Consider the following 11,041-nt stretch of genomic DNA (forward strand, 5'->3'; position numbering starts at 1 on the left):
ATGGAGCATGATTTTGGTGTCATCTAATAGCTTGTTGCAAAGCCCCAGATACCAAAGATTTTCTCTTAAATTATAATTTAAAAGTTTTATATTTTATACTTAAACCCAGTATGCATTTTCAGTTATTTTTTTTTATAGGAGGTGAAAGGTAAGGTTCAGTTTTTCCTTTGCCCATGAGTGCCTAATTGCATTATCCCCACTTGTTGAAAGGCTAGCTTTTCCCCACTGAGTTGCTTTTTCACCTTTGTAAAAACTCAGTTGACTGTTTGTGTGAGTCTGTTTCTGTGTTCTCTTTTCTGTTCCATCTACTTACATGTCAGTCCCTTCATTTATGCCAGATGGTCTTCATTATCATAATTGTAAATCTCTTGATAGTGCATATACTCACTCCATCCACATTATTATTTCCTCCCCATTTTTAGATATCTCATTCATTTTTCTTTTTGCATAAATGTTAAAGTTGTTTATATGTACAAAGATTTTTGACAGACATTAGATAGAAGTTGACTTTTCTAAGCTATGAATAGAGTATGTCTCCTTTATTTGTCTTTTAAAAATTATTTTATACATTTTTAAACTTTCTGCATACATCTTTTCAAATGTACACATAAATATGTGTTTTTTTGGTTACTGCAAATGACATTTTTATTATGTTTCTAATTTTTATTTTTGTTTAATTCTAGCATATAGAAATTGCATTTATTTGTTCCTTGTGGGAAAACACATAAAATTTATTATCTAAAACAATTTTTAAATGTACATTGAGCCTTTAATCTTAATCCATGTGGTAGCTGGTATAGGATTTCCTTCCTTAACTATAGACCATGTTATGCAAAGTGCTTTAGTAATAGTTTTTTTTTGTCTTTGTTTCTATGCACATTATTTTAAAATTTTATTTATTTATTTTGTACCAGGGATCAAGCCCAGGGAAACTTAAACACATAGTAACATCCCAAACCCTTTTAAAATGTTTTATATTGAGATAGGTTCTCACTAAGTTGCTTAGGACCCTGCTAATTTGCTAAGGTTGGCTTTAAATATGTGATTCTCATGCTGAAGCCTCCTGAGCCTCTGGGATTACTGGCATGTCACAATACCCAGTTTCTTATTTACACTCCAAGGAAATAGTAGTAATGTTAGTCAACTTTTCATCACTGTGACAAAATACCTGACAAAAAACTTAAAGTAGGAAAGATTTGTTATGGCTCATGGTTTCAGAGATTTCAGTGTGGTTGGGTGGTTCCATTACTTTGGGCCATAGTGGAGAGGCATGGCAGAGGAAATCTGCTCAATTCATGGCTGCCAGGAAGGAGAGGAGAGGAAAGGGATAATGGAGAAGGGATTGGGGTCAAGATATAGTCCTTAAGGGCACACTCCCAAGGATCTATGCCCTTCATCTAGGTCCAAGTTCCTACAGTTTAAACCAACTCCAAGTAATTTATTCATTATGAACAAATTTAAATTTATTTATTATGAATAAATATTTCAATTTATGAATCTATTGAAAGATTTTCACTGTTGAGGTTAGAATCTCCATGATTTAATCACTTCCACAAAGCTCCACCTCTGAACAGTGCTGCATTGGTGCACTGGAGATAAAGCCTTTAGGGGACATTTCAGATCCAAAACATTTTAATCTGTTCCTCATTTCCAATGGCTTATGGAGATCTCACAATGCAAAATGCATTCAGTCAATTTTCAAGAATTTCCATAGTTTTAGAAGTCCCAGCATTTTTTAAAAGTCTAAGTCAAAGTCCCCTCTGAGACTTAAGGCAGCACTTAGCTAAAAAAATTTAAAAATAACAAGGTACATATGTCCAATATACAATGGTGGAGCAGGTAAACATCCCGATCCAAAAGGGAAGAAGAGGGGGAAGCAAAAAATGCAGAATTGATTTCCTGGGATGGTTAGACAACCTTAGGTTCTCTCTCAACTTAGGGTATAGAGGAATGTATACCCTAATCATTTTTCATTATCAAACAGGTACAGGGTTCTGTCCATTTTTCCCTTTGTGAGAACACAGATAATATAATTTTCCCTCTGGAGCACACCTTTCAGATAGGACTGAATATGCTCCGAGCAACACTTAGTCCCTCAAAAAATATCAGGAGCCTCTTCAGGAAAACTTTTGTTTCCTTTGGTTGATTTAGGACAGACAATTGGAGAAATAGATCACTCAAAAACTATTGTGCTCTGAGCTTTCTCTCTCCCTGATCAGTTGTGGGTGACTCATTTGTGGAAAGGAGCTGGATCTTGTGCCTCAGAATCCTTAAGTCTGTGGCAGCTATGAAGCCTCCAGGTATTCATAAGTATTCTCTTATTTAACATTTAGGACAGCATGGGATGGGGTTGAGGTCTCTGCCAGGCTCTCACAATTTATCATTGCTCCTGAAGCTGTGACTTCATCATGTTGAGTGCCAACATGTGATAGTAAGGGGCAGGACCCCCACATCCTTTCTATAGTCAAGATATGTTTTTTTTTTCAGGGGTCCATTCAAATCCTGGTTCTGGGATCTTCTTTATAACAACTATCCTTGGTTGGTTTTAGCCTGGGAACTTGCCTCTTCTTTTCCTCATTTTCTTTGTGCTTTATTAGTGCAGGAAAAAAATATCATGTCAAGGAGGACTGTAGAGAACACCAAGATCCTGGGATGAGGAACGCTTTGGGGAAGTGAGTGTAAAAGGGCCCAGTTTAATGTGCATCATTGAGTCTGCATCTTGTCCTTACTGCATTTTCTGGAAACTGATACTGTACTTCTCTAGACTCTAAGCCTCAGTGACTGGATTACAAGTGCCAAGGAAACATGGTGTAATGTATGATAACAGCAGGGATGGGCCCATGGGACCAGGAACCAAGTTAGGGCGGGCCAGGAGTAGGTTTTTTAAGTGTTCTCAGAGCACAGAGAACATGAAGACTGTAGGGACTCTGCTTATCTGACAGCAGTCCCAGAAACTCAAGGGTTGGTCTAAATGAAGGTGTTTCATGATGTTCTTTCTCAACTTTCTCTCAATCTTGATTGCATGTGATATTATCTGTGAGGTGGCATGTGAAGACTTCCATGGAGGTATTGAGACCAGAGAGGAGAAAGGCGGAGTCAGGGGAGATGTCCCTTATCTTTCCTAGCATGTTCTCCCCATAAACCATCATCTGGGGTTATTCACACTGTGTGTGTGTCAAAGTCTGCACCCAGCATTTCCGAGTCCCACCTCAGAAATCTAGCTGCCTTTGTGCACTGACAGGTGTGAAGACCAATTTGGTTTCAGAGATGTCTTAGACAATGTGGGCAAATATTCTCTGGAGAGGAGAGATGAGGTAGGATATGGATTTATATAGAAGAGACACTGAAGGTAATAGAAGTTAGGGGATTTAGGACATCTGTCCTCTGGAGGGAGCATCTAGTTCTCTTGGCATTGTCCTTTAAGGAACGGAACGACTGCTTTTCTAACTTAAATATTTCTGGCTTACACTGAAGTTTCTTTTTCCTTTTCTGAAAACCTTTGACTGCCTTGTGACCTCAAAGATGAGGGACCGGTCTGCGATCTCCATGTTCATAGCTTCTCTAATGGTTTTAGATATGAATTTGTATATAGTGAAGACATGTCTTTAGACAAAACAAACAAAAAGCTCCCCCCCAAAAAACTCATAAATTTTAGGGTGAGTCAATGGAGAAATAGCATTTTTGTGAAAGATATTAGGCTTTACTGAACATTTTGTTTGAAGGGATTTATGCTAACAAATTCTGAATTTCTTACCTCTAACAACTATCCAAAATGTCTTTAATTACAGACTCTGGGATTATCAGTACTTGAAGGGATCACAAGTTTGGCACAGCAAAATAGTACTCCACACATGAAGTAACTCAAAGTGAATAATATGGGACTTTCTCAAGGCCACTCAGAAGTCACTGTTAGATTCAGGCTAACCCTATCCTAATCCCTAGGTACAGGTCCACATCCACAAGTTCAAGGCCAGCCTCAGCAAAAGTGAGGCACTAAGTAACTCAGAGAGACCCTGTCTCCAAATAAAATACAAAATAGGGCTGGAGATGTGGCTCAGTGGTTGAGTGCCCTTGAGTTTAATCCCTAGCGCGTGCGCGCGCGCGCGCGCGCACACACACACACACACACACACACACACACATACAATCAGCATCAGCTTGTTTGTATTGAACACATGTTAAATTTTGGTCCAAACTAGAGGTACAGAAATGATCACAGTTATATCCAGATAGAAGAATGCAGCCTTTGTTCCATTTTAAAACGTTATTCATATTTTGACCATTCCGACTGGTTTTGTTTAATTGGAAAGTGTTTGTGAACATCTAGCAATGTCAAACAAATTGTTTTTACAGCATTCATAACCTGGCCATTTTAGTCCACAGATATATTTTCTTTCCCAGAGTGAAACCCTCGGTGAGTGACTTGTGGTCAGATTGAGGGGGATACTAAGTCCACTTTTGGAGCTAAGGTTTCTCTCCCCACGGATGACCTCACATTTAAAATGCCTGAATAATACAGAAATGTTTGTGCCAATTACATATTTTGTTTTTCACATTGTTTTGGGTCCTCCCACAATGACTGGAATTTGGTTATATGGAAAAAGATGCAGTTGTGATAGACCTAAGTGAAAATCATTAACCCTAAGATTACAGAAATAAACAAATAAAAAACCCCCAGAGACTTAATTGGAATAAGAAGCTGCAGAAGTCATTTGGAATCAGAAGACTTTTAAATTCTTAACTTTAAAATGTTGACTATGGAAATCTCAGACTCCAATTCATTTCAAAAACCAATTCTGTCTTTTGAGGTCTAACTACTATGTTTGACACTTCATTTGTGCTAATGAGCAATAAAACCATATTTTGATTTTGCTTTGCTGGGTATGAAACCTCACCCATTGTATGCAAGGACTCTACCTGAGTTACACCACTAGACCTACAGTGATTTAATGATGTAAACAAATTTAATTGACCTCATAACACATATAGGCTTTATATGGGGCAACAGTTTTTTATTTCTTCTTTCATTTCAATGGGAAAAGGTCATAAATTCTCTCTTGGTGGGTAAAATATGGCTAGAGCCAGGTGTGGTGGTGCATGCCTATAATCCCAGCAGCTTCATAGGCTAAAACAGGAGGATTCCAAGTTCAAAGCCAGCCTCAGCAATTTATCAAGGCCCTAAGAAACTTAGCAAGACTCTGTCTCAAAACATAAATAAATACATAAATAAGTAAGGCAGGAGATGTGGCTCAGTGATTAAGCACCCCTAGGGACAATTCCTCATGCACGTGCACTCACACATACACAAATAGTGCTATAAATGAATTAGGATTGGGGTTAGTGATGTTCTGTTGGTGTCTAGACTATTGTTCCCTCATTCATCATGTAACCATGATGAATGTGGATATTCTTCTCAACTCATATCCTGGAAGATAGTGATGCATGATTTCTTGAAAAATAGTTCTATTATAAGAACTTATACTCTCTCTAAATTATTCTTTATTCCTCTTTGAATTATGCATTTTAAATAAATGAAGTAACCCTCTATGTTCAAGCTGTGGATACAAGAAATGATAATGATCAACTCTTGAATACTAAAAGAGCTTACTTTTATCCCCAATTCCATCCCAACGTGTGCCTGTCAGTTGAAGATAAGGAGAATGAGGCTGTTTATTTCTGACCTGCTGTGGTAGTGTGAACAGGATGATACAGTGTACAGAGTAGGGTCAGACTTGCTAAACTCTGAGCTTCCTGGGAAAATCATTTGAGTTTGCTGGGCATGAACTTAACATCTGCAGATAACAAGTCCAAATTATCACATCATTTTCACAATAAATAAAGTAGTTGAAGCATTGCTCTCTGTACACTCTGGAGTATTTCTAATGGCTCCTGGGTGTGCCCCAGCTGTTGTGCATCTAACCACAGCCTGTAAGTGTTTTCTGGCTGAATTCTCATACTCTAGTTCTATTTTGCTCCCTATGCTCCTATTTTCTTTCTCCCCGATTTTACTTAATGTGTGAACATTTTGGGGATTTTCTTTCTTCAAAACATTATTCTTGAAAGTTTATTTTATGTAGTGGACATTGATAAATATTTAGTCTTAAAAGGAAAGTGCAATGTAACTATAAGCATATGGACCTAATTTTAATTTGCCACTTCTGTTCTTCCATATTTCTTTACTTTGAGAGGATTTCTCTTTGTCTTTCTTTCCATTTTCACCCTAATAGTGTCCATAACTTTGTATAGATTTCCCCCTCTATCTACTAATATTTCCTGGTTTCTTTCTTTTACAAAGTTTGAGTTGGCTCTCACAAGTCCTCTTGAATTGACCTTTTTAGGCTTGGATGTAGAGATTTAACAGGAGAGTAATCCAATAAAGTATTATTCCTCCATTATAGTCAGAGTAGAAGAATTTTATCTACTTCTGGTCACAGAATTTGTAAAAGACTTTACTAATGAAAAAACATTATACACAGTAGACTTACTGTTAGAAATATGAGTCCAGTTATAATAATTAGGCACTGACTGACCTCCTGTAGTACAGCACACATAGTGTTAACTCTTACTTACTATTACCTACAACCCACCCCCATTTCCTGAGTGCAAAAGAAACTCCTGTTTTTACTTGTTAGGACAAATTTTTCCTTCCTGTTATATACCACTGTGGTGACAAATGCAAATGGTTGTAATAACAAACAGAAACACATCCTGCACTTTTGGTCATATCTGATTAACAGAAATGCAAGAATCCTTGATGATCTCCACTTGGCAGAAAATTGTGGTGCGGTTTGTGTATTTTGGATCACTCTAAAAGATCTATAGTATATTTAGAATCTTATAAAGTAGCAGCTTCACTATTGATCAATCACAGAGATAAAGAGGCATTTAGTTGAAGACATTTGAATTTGATTTATTAAGTAATATTATTTCATTTAGTTTGGTTCAAAAATTATGAGTACTTGTATTATGTTTTCTAAATATTTTTTCTTAAATCGGACAATTTGTGTTCTATGCCATGAATCCCTGTTCCTGACAAAATAGTGAATATGTGACCTTGCATTTCCCCATTTATTTCTTGTCCTATAGCCTCAGAACTCTGGTAGCAATATGATTGATGTGTCTATGACTCATATCAGAGAAATATCAATGTTACTAAGGTAAAAAATTAAACAATGAAAAAACAAAAAATGAAAAATTAGTGGCTTGTAGTAAATTTTACCAAGAAGGCAGAAGAGAAGATAAGAGAAAATATTACAGAGAGATAGCATCTACTTATATTAAATCCCAGAAAGAAGGAAACAAAGCTGGTGAAAAATAAAGAATTTAGAAATAACAGATTAAATTTCACAGAAGGAAAGAAAAAAAAGAGATGCAATCTCAATTTGAAAACACTAGTACATTGCCATAATTAAAAACAATCCTACCTGGCCAAGTTATAGAGACATCTGAAAAATACCAAATTAACATCCAAGTGAAAGGGAATGTGATCTGCCAGGAAGTGTGAATCAGATTGACTCCAAAACAGCAAAAGTGCTTCTAAGAAGATAAGAGAAAAATCTTTATAAAATTTTAAAAAACAATAATTTTGAACTTAGAATTATATGTATGGCTAGAAAGTCATTCCTAAGTAATTCCTAATGTAGAAGTATATTATCAGTTAAATAAATTCATTTTTATAAAATATATATGCTGCTGCTCTTTTATTGATTTTATTATTATTTTTTAAAGTACATGACAACAGTGGAATGCATTACAGTTCTTATTAAACATATAGAGCACAGTTTTTCATATCTCTCTATGTAAAGTATGTTCATGCCAATTTATGTCTTTATACATGTACTTTTTTGTGTTACAATTCTTAATATACATATATACCAAAATTTTTCATATCTTTGTTTGTATATAAAGTATGTTGACACCCAATTCAAGTTTTCATACATGTACTTTGTATAATAATGTCCATCACATTCCACCATCCTTGCTAATCCTCTGCCCCCTACCCTCCTCTCCCACCCATCTTCCCTATCTAGAATTAATCTAATCCTCCCATGCTCTCCCTCCCTACCCCACTATTAGTCACCATCCTTATATCAGAGAAAATACTTGGCATTTGTTTTTTTGGGATTAGCTAACTTCACTTAACATTATCTTCTCCAAAGCCATCCATTTACCTGCAAACACCACGATTTTGTTCTTTTTTAATGCTGAGTAAAATTCCATTGTGTATATATGAGACATTTTTTAATCCATTCATCCACTGAAGGACGTTTGGGTTGACTCCACAGTTTAGCTATTGTGAATTGTGTTGCTATAAACATTGATATGGCTGTGTTCCTATAGTATACTGTTTTTAAGCCCTTTGGGTATAGTTTGAGGAGAGGAATAGCTGGGTCAAATGGTGGTTCCATTCCCAGATTCCCAAGGAATCTCCATACTGCTTTCCAAATTGGCTGCACCAATTTGCAATTCTACCAGCAATGTATGAGTGTCCCATTTTCCCCACATCCTTACCAACACTTATTGTTGTTTGTCTTCATAATAGCTGCCATTCTGGCTGGAGTGAGATGGTATCTTAGAGTAGTTTTGATTTGAATTTCTCTGATTGCTAGAGATGATGAGCATTTTTTCATGTACTTGTTGACTGATTGTATATCCTCTTCTGAGAAGTGTCTGTTCAGGTCCTTGGTCCATTTGTTGATTGGGTTATTTGTTTTTTCAGTGTTTAGCTTTTTGAGTTCTAGAGATTAGTGCTCTATCTGATGTGTGAGGGGTGAAAATTTGCTCTCAGGATATAGGCTCTCTGTTCACCTCAGATTGTTTCTTTTGATGAGAAAAAACTTTTTAGTTTGATTCCATCCCATTTATTGATTCTTGGTTTTAATTCTTTCTATAGGAGTTTTATTAAGGAAGTTGGGGCCTAAGAACCATGAGGGGAAAAGTTCTGTAGTTAAACCACTTGTTCTATGGTATTTTATGATAGCCTTGGCTTCTCTCTTCCCTCAGATCTCATTCTTATTACTTGTTGTTAAGATCATTGTGGGAGCAAATACCTTTTATGTTTGGATTTACAGGGTGGATCTTCTCAGCATCTGTGCTGCTTCCCCCACAGCAGCCAACTGAAATGTACCTGTGGTTGTTCTTTGATAACTGTTTTATGCTTCTTCTTCAGTGATGAGCAGACCCTTTGTTAGTATCAGTTTTGGTTCCCAGATCCAAGGTGTTTTTCTTACCAACTCCTTGGTAGAAAATTTTTCTTTCACCCCTTAACAAGAGAAAAGAAGCAAGAGACAGACTTGTTTTGCTTCTACTTCTTCATCAGAAGCACTGAGTTTGTCTATACACTAAAGTAAAAATTTGCAGCACTTCATTTAGTGACATAGAACTTTTGCTTCTTATAAGAAATTTTCACAGTTTTGCTGTTCTCCCCCAGCAGTTGTCGATCACCACTTTCACTCTGTGACATTAAGAGGTCTTCATGTTGTTTCCTGTGCTGCTCTTTGTGGTGAGCTCTGAGTGGAGCCCAGGAGGGAGATATTGTGGAGGAGCATGAAGTATTCTTGTGTAATGAGCCTCAACTATTCCAAACTGACTCAACAGCCCAGGAATCTTGAACAATTCATTAGAACATTTATATCCTATTTTTGGAGTGGATTGTCCATCTTGCAAATTGGATTGCTTACTCAGGTGACTTATTACTTCAGTTAGAAGAATAACCTGAAAACAAAACATATATGATATTTGTAGCTTATCTACTCTTAAATGATTCCAGTATTGTCCTCATACCAAAATATGATAAAGAAAACATGGGTGTTAATCTTCATAGCCTTGGATTTGGCAATCTGAAGCAAAAAATATGATACCCATAATGTAAGCAAGAAAAGAAAAAGTAGACCAATTCAACTTCATTACAATTAAAATGTTCCATATTTCAAATTGCAATACTCCCAAATGTCATAAGCAAAAAATTGAAAACCAACTCACATTATGGAGATAATTTTCCAAATCATGTATTTTATAAGGAGCTAGTATGCAAAATACATAAAACCTATTACCTCCCAACAATAAAGAGGTAAATAACCTAGTGAAAACTCAGCAAAGAAAGTGAATTGAGGATAAGGAAGATGGTGGATTAGAGTGAGGCAGCATTTCTCTTAGATCAGCTACCCAGAACTCAAACAGAGGGAATACCATGTCTCCCCAAGAATTAGAGTGAAAAATTCTGAGACTCAAGGGACAGTCTGCTATAGCCCAACCACATACTGCATGATTCATTAATCAAAAAACAACCAACCAACTAACCAACCAAACAAACAAACAAACAAAAACCCCTCACCACTGGAGTTAATCAATTGTTTTGAGACTGCAGTTTGGTTGAGCCTATAGAAACTGAATCCCAGATACATGAGTTTGCCTCTGGGTTGGTGTGGGCCTGACTGAGCCTAACAATCCTGGGGAAAGTCCGAAACTGGGAGCATGTTGCCCAGGGGAAGGCAGGTTAGAGAGGCTGGAGAAAGCCAGGTTCTCCCCAGCTCCTTGAGTCCAGAGGCTGGTCCAGCACCCACTGGGTTTCTGGGCCCACTCAGGCTGGCACTCCCTGGGTCCTGGCACAAATCTTATCCCTGACTCCCTCCCTATTCCAGCACCCACCAGTCCATTAGTCCCACCAGGTCTGGCATCAATCCAGCACCCAACAGGGCCCTTCACATACCCAGTCCCCAATTTCCCAAACCCTCTATAGCCCCCAGAGTAACACATCACTGCTAGCTTAGCACCTGGCCTACAGGTATCAGTGCCTGGTGTTGATATACCTGACAGAGCAGCTGGGCCCCTGATGTGGTTAGGCCCCACATGCCTCTTATCTGCCAGGTCTAGCATACAGCTCTGCAAAGGGTACACAGGTCCTGGTACCCAGGCCTCAGGACTGGCTGGGAGAGAAGTGCCTGACCAGGAATTCAAAATGGTGAGGGTAGGAGAGATTGGGAGACTAAATCAGAGACCAGGAATTCTGGGGTTTGCAGGTAACACAAGGGACTAAGAAAAG

Source organism: Spermophilus citellus, assembly GCF_964194105.1.
Source record: "Spermophilus citellus genome assembly, chromosome: 10".
NCBI classification, from domain to species: Eukaryota; Metazoa; Chordata; class Mammalia; order Rodentia; family Sciuridae; genus Spermophilus; species Spermophilus citellus.